This window comes from Gadus macrocephalus, chromosome 7 (assembly GCF_031168955.1).
Source record: "Gadus macrocephalus chromosome 7, ASM3116895v1".
Lineage (NCBI taxonomy): Eukaryota > Metazoa > Chordata > Actinopteri > Gadiformes > Gadidae > Gadus > Gadus macrocephalus.
The window spans coordinates 5239377-5245717 of NC_082388.1; positions in this window are offsets into that span (position 1 = coordinate 5239377).

The window sequence follows — 6341 nt, forward strand, 5'->3', positions numbered from 1 at the left end:
CTGTGTGTGAGTGTGTGTCTTTGCATGTATGTCTGTGTGTCTGTGTGTGTGTCTGTGTATGTGTGTGTGTGTCTGTGTATGTATGTTTATGTGCGTGTTTGAATGTGTGTGTGTGTGTATATGTCTGTCTGTCTGTGTGTGCGTGTCTGTGTATGTATGTGTGTGTGTGTGTGTGTGTGTCACCATGCACCAAGACAGGGTGTGTAATTACACAGAAGGTTTTGTGTGTTCGTTTTGTGCGTCCGACGCATAATTCACACAGTGGAGAGAATAGAGCGACGCTAACTAGCGGCTAGCTCTCCAAAACAACAGCCACACTGCAATTACAGATGAAAGATAGGTGTGTGTCGACTCGTGTGTGTGTGTTTGTGTGTGTGTGTGTGTGTGTGTGTGTGTGTGTGTGTGTGTGTGTGTGTGTGTGTGTGTGTGTGTGTGTGTGTGTGTTTGAGTGTGTGTGTGTGTGTGTGTGTGTGTGTGTGTGTGTGTGTGTGTGTGTGTGTGTGTGTGTCAGTGGTTGTGTGCTGAACCACAGTGTAAAATGAACACATTACACATGAACACATTTCAAAGCAATTATATACACACATATACGCAAGCACAGAGATGCGCGCACAAACACACACACACAGAAACGCAAGGAGACACACATACAGACAGATGCACAGACAGACAGACACACACATAAACACACTGATGGATTTTTGATGAGTAGAAAAGTGGGAAAATCTGAAAAAGTGACAGAGAGAGAGGGAGAGAGAGAGAGAGAGAATTGAAACGAGATGGAGAAAAGTGATAGAATAATAAGACAGAGAGAGAGAGAGAGAGAGAGAGAGAGAGAGAGAGAGAGAGAGAGAGAGAGAGAGAGAGAGACAGAGAGAGAGGGAGAGGGATAGGGATAGTGAAAGAGAGACAGATAGTGAGACAGAGAGACAGATAGACAAACAGACAGACAGACAGACAGAAGAGAGTGAGAGAGAGAGATGGAAAGTGAAAGAGAGAGAGAAAGAGAGACAGACAGAGAGATATATATACACATAAAACTTGATTATCTTCTAAATCCCTTTCCTCAACTGACGATCTTCCCGACAAAACCACGTCAAAGGCCTTCAAAACCTGCAACCCGGGCAAGGACATTAAAAAATAAAGCAATTTGAATACCAAAAAAAATTGTTGAGGAAGACGTGCCCACAAACCTTTGGCGGCTAGTAGCCACTCAAAAGTACCCTCCCCACCCCACCCCCAAACCGTCATGAATGGCCAAATGATTCCCTTTCTCCTGCTCAGGTGTTTCGTGGTTGGCAGTGAATCAAATGCAGCGTGATTAGCGAGTCACCATCACCTAACCCAGAGACCCCGAGGGCAACGAGACTTCAATCAAAACAGCCGCGCCGTTAAATAGGTGCAAATTGAATCTAATTAAGGAACAATTTGAATAGAGTGCGGAGGGTTGTTGTGTTCTTTTTTATTATTATTTAAAAAAAAAAAAAATTCTAAGTTTGTCTTTTTGAAATTGTTATCACTTTATGTAGGGGAGGGTGGGAGCGTGGGCCAGAGGGGGGCAGTTGTCGAAGAAGAGCTCAAGTACAAATTCTTGAGTTAAAGTTAAGACACCTAGTGTTAAAGGGGTAGTTCGGAATTTTGGACATAGGGCCTGATTCCCAAGTGAGCAATGGTATTCTTTATCACTGGACACAGTTTTCAACACATTTCATTCAGTCCTTCTAGTTGCAGAGTTCGCTCGTGCTAGGCTAGCGCACGGCAACGGGCAATGCTAGCCTGCTATTAAAAACAGTCTTACTCACTCCACAGTACAACCGAGGTAAATCAATTATAACGCCAGACTATAGATTTAAATGTCTGTGTTGATAGAATAATGTTAGAAATAAAACTAACCTTGCATCGCATGAATCATCGAGGGACTACTTTCTCAGAAGAAGCGGAATTTTACTATGCGCCGGTTAGTTTTGTAACCGAATCACGACACAAGAACGTAAACAGAGAAGCGTGGGACAGAAGCGCAATTGAACGACTAGGCAACATGGTGGTTCAGTGTGCTTTTAGAAATTGTAGAAATATACGCTACAGATGGGCACCACAAAGTTTCCACCAATTTCCAGTGCGAGATCCAGAAAGGACTCAACTGTGGCTTGTTGCTGCTGGCTTGGACATCAAAACACCGGCTCGTACATGTACGGTTCGTTGGATACAACAAATTCCTCATAATCGTCTTCAAAAGCAGATGCATCGCTAAGTCCTCCAAACGTGGCCATATCTTGTTAATTGAATACGCTAATAGAATTCCTTCGTTCACTGTACTCTGCGTTTGTAGCAATGACAGCGGCAGGTAAACAAACTAGAGCCGGTAACCTAGGTATCAGTCCGCCGCTGCCGTAGCCTACTACCATGGAGCCTACTACCAGGAATATAACACTGCTGCTGTGACCCAGCAATTCCCTCAAAATGCAATGCAATGCAAGGTTGGTTTTATTTCTAACATTATTCTATAAACAGACATTTAAATGTATAGTCTGTCGTTATAATTGATTTACCTCGGGTGTACTGTGGAGTGGGTAACACTGTTTTTAATAGCAGGCTAGCATTGCCCGTTGATGTGCGCTAGCCTAGCACGAGCGAACTCTGCAACTAGATGGGGTGTCAAACTCATTTTAGCTCAGGGGCCACATGGAGGATAATCTATTCCCAAATGGGCCGGACCGGTAAAAATATGGCATAATTATGTAAAATTAAACATGCTGTGAGCACACCAAACACAGGTTTCCCATTTACTTCCGTGAATAAAAAGGACGATGACCATTTTTCTTGGAAAACTCTGCACTCTGTGTCCACTTTTCGTCTTTTTGACAGAGACATTTTGGGGCAATGAGAGTGCCAAAGCGCATAATGTTGGAAGTATAAGGCAGAACGACAAGGTAGCTCCGGGCTAGCTGCACTACCTGTTTATACTTGCTCCCTGCTCAGCCCCGGTATAAAGTTTGCTTGCTTAACATAATTGCTATTGCGACTTCTAGTGGACACATTAAGAACAGCAGTTTCTTTCATTGAAAAATAGCAGATCATTTTACGTTACATTCCAAAGCGACTTCCAGTTACACACAATTGTCCAGTTGTTCAATGTATAAAAAATTAATCAGTGCCAGTCAATGCAATCCATGTAATGCTAGGAAGGATTTTTATAATTTTTTATTTTTTTATTAAATACTGTACTTCACAAAATCATCTTGCGGGCCGGATTAAACCCGTTCGCGGGCCTGATCCGGCCCGCGGGCCGTACGTTTGACACCCCATAAAAACATTTGGTAATTAAAGTAGCTCAGCATATCAAGTATTTGTACTCCCTTTTCTCCCCAGTGTTTACCTTATACAGTAAGCCTACTTTAGTATAACAGCACTTGGAACGACTAAAAGTAACGAAGTAAACAAATCACAACAACCAACATGAATTTAAAGTTTTATTCATGAAAAAATATGAACTGTTTACAAAAATAAAACGTGTATTGTGCTTTTGCTAGAGTCAAAACAATCACAGCTCATCTAGAGCATCTACTGTCTCCTGGTAGCCGCGGTACAGCCCACCTGGTGTTGGGTAATTAGCTCTGATGGCCTGGACAACACAGCAAGCCGATACTTTCTAAGAAAAAAAGAGAGTAATTAGCAAAGCAAGATAGATTATGCCTTGAGTAGCCTACACAGCATTACACAGACTTCAAGCTACCGTAACGTAGGATGCTCTGCCAATGAGATCGGCTACTTTCGGATAACTACATTGTCACGTTCCACGGGTCTCAAAACTATTATAGAAAAAAAAAGAAAAAACACTTACTCTATGCTCAGACGTCCGTTTCTCCCGGCGGACTTTGGGTGGTGTTTCCGGCTCACATTCTGGGTCCGGAAATATGTATCCAATACCCAACTGTTCAGATGAGGCATAAAGCCTGGGTGAGAGGTTACACACATGGCCCCGTCCTCGCCAGATTCAGCCATTTATTTTAGAAGAGACTGGCATCGCTGAAATTCGCTGCAGCACAGGGACTCTGGCTTAGAGTCTGTAGGCGAACAGAGCAAACCGATGCGCTCCGGCTCTTCGTCCTCGGCAACAGGCAAGGTTTGTTCAGCTGCAGCCGCAGCAGCCTCCTCCTCTATTTGTGTCAAGTCTTACTGGCTGTATTCTGGCAAGTACAAATAGCCCTGAATGTCTGAATCCAACAATCGATTTTCAAAATCCACTTCACTACCAAATTTGTTCTCTAGCTAAGCGGTGAAGAAACATGGCAGGCACAAATTTGCGGAACCAGTTGTTTGTAGTCGTCGGCCCTTCTAGCAGGCAAGCAAAGTTTTACTGATATGACGTCAAACGCATCATTTGACGTCATCTCAGGAGAAAATAAGATCAGGAAAGCTGAGCCAAGGGAAGACTGGGTTAGACTGAGGGAAGAAAATCTTTTTTTTTTACATTACAATAGCGATTTCATAATGGTAGAACGTCGGTTCTGAATCGGTGAAGTATCCCTTTAAATATGCCCATGGGGGCTCAATTTCAATATCTGGCACAGTATTGTATGGCATCCCACGTTTGATGCGTGTTGACGTTCAGTCATGCGCAGTTGTAGGTTACCGGAAGTGGAGTAGTGGTGGATTTAATGATTCGTTTCCGTGACCCAGTTCACGTGATTCAGTTCGCCAAGGGGAGTCGTTTGCGAATCGTTCGTTCGTTCGTTCGTTCAGTCGAGTTTCCGGTAGCAATAACTCCACTGAGTCTGACTGACTCAGCTGAGAACTGTGCAATGGCGTGCATTCCATGATGCGATTTACCGCTACCGGAAACCAGGCTGAACGAACAAACTATTCACGAACGACTCCTCCCAGCTCAGTCGAGTTTGCGGTGAATTGATTCACCGGGAACTCGACTGAACTGGGAGGAGTCGTTCGCGAATCAGCCTAGTTTCCGGTAGCAGTGAATCGCATCATGGAATGCATGCTATTGCACGGTTCTCAGCTGAGTCAGTCAGACTCAGTGCTACCGGAAACTTGACTGAACTGGGAAGAGTCGTTTGCGAATTGTTTGTTTGTTCAGCCTGGTTTCCGGTAGCGGTAAATCGCATCATGGAATGCACGCCATTGCAGGCTTCTCAGCTGAGTCAGTCAGACTCAGTGGAGTTAGTGCTACCGGAAACTCGCTCGTTCGTTCAGTCGAGTTTCCGGTGAATCGAATGGTGAACGAGACAAACCGGTTCGGTTCGTTCGTCCTAAAGACTCGTTCATTCAAACCGGTTCGCGAACGAACGAGCCAACACTGAGTAATAAAGCAGCACGTGAAACGGTCCCGGTGTTAATGTCATTAGTGTTAATACGGTTTAAAACACTGCAGCGCTTCTGTCATTATTGTGTGTGTTGGCTACAAACGTCAAACTTGACAGCGAATTTTGAAGGCTAAACAGACATACGAGGACAGAAGCAAAGTTCGGAGAAAACCGCCCAAACTGCACGAATCACGATGTGTTCTGATTGGTACACTTGCGGTGCATGCGCACACATGTGGATCTGTCACTTTATTGTTTATGGTCACGCATGCTGAACACAGACAGACACTCAAGCACAGACACAAACAAACACACGCACACACACACACACACACACACACACACACACACACACACACACACACACACACAAAAACACCCTCAGCAGGGGCCAAGCGCAGACAGACATACACGTGCGCACAATCACATTCACGCGCGCAGGGGGCACGCGCAGGCACACACACACAAAAACACACTGCATGCATGTCTTGGAAAGGAACCTTGAAAGAACCGACAGGTTTTTCGAATGGAGTGGAGTAAAAAATATGATTTTCCCCTACGAAATGTAGTTGAGTAAAGGTACAAAGTCTCAGAAAATAATGATACTCAAGTAAAGTACAGATACGCTAAAGAGTACAGTAACGAATTACTTGTACTTCGTTACTGTCCATCACTGGAGGGGGGTGAAGACAAGAGAGATAATAAAGAGAAATTGGTGATGAATTAAAAAGCCTATTGGATACAACGACCATTTGGCACCCCCTAGTGGTCGTTCACCAGAATGGCGAGTTTCACCAAAGGAGTCTCCTGTTCCTGTACAAGCGTATATGATATGATATATTATAATATAATATTTATTTAAATACCTTAAAATTACTACACTCAATTGTTTTAAAAAACACATGTATCAATAAGATGATTGATTTGATTTGTTTTAATGCTGTTCTCTTGGGGATAAATAAGGGTTTACTCGTTCTCATTACAGCTAAATACTTCTTTAAATACCTGAAAACGACTCTACTA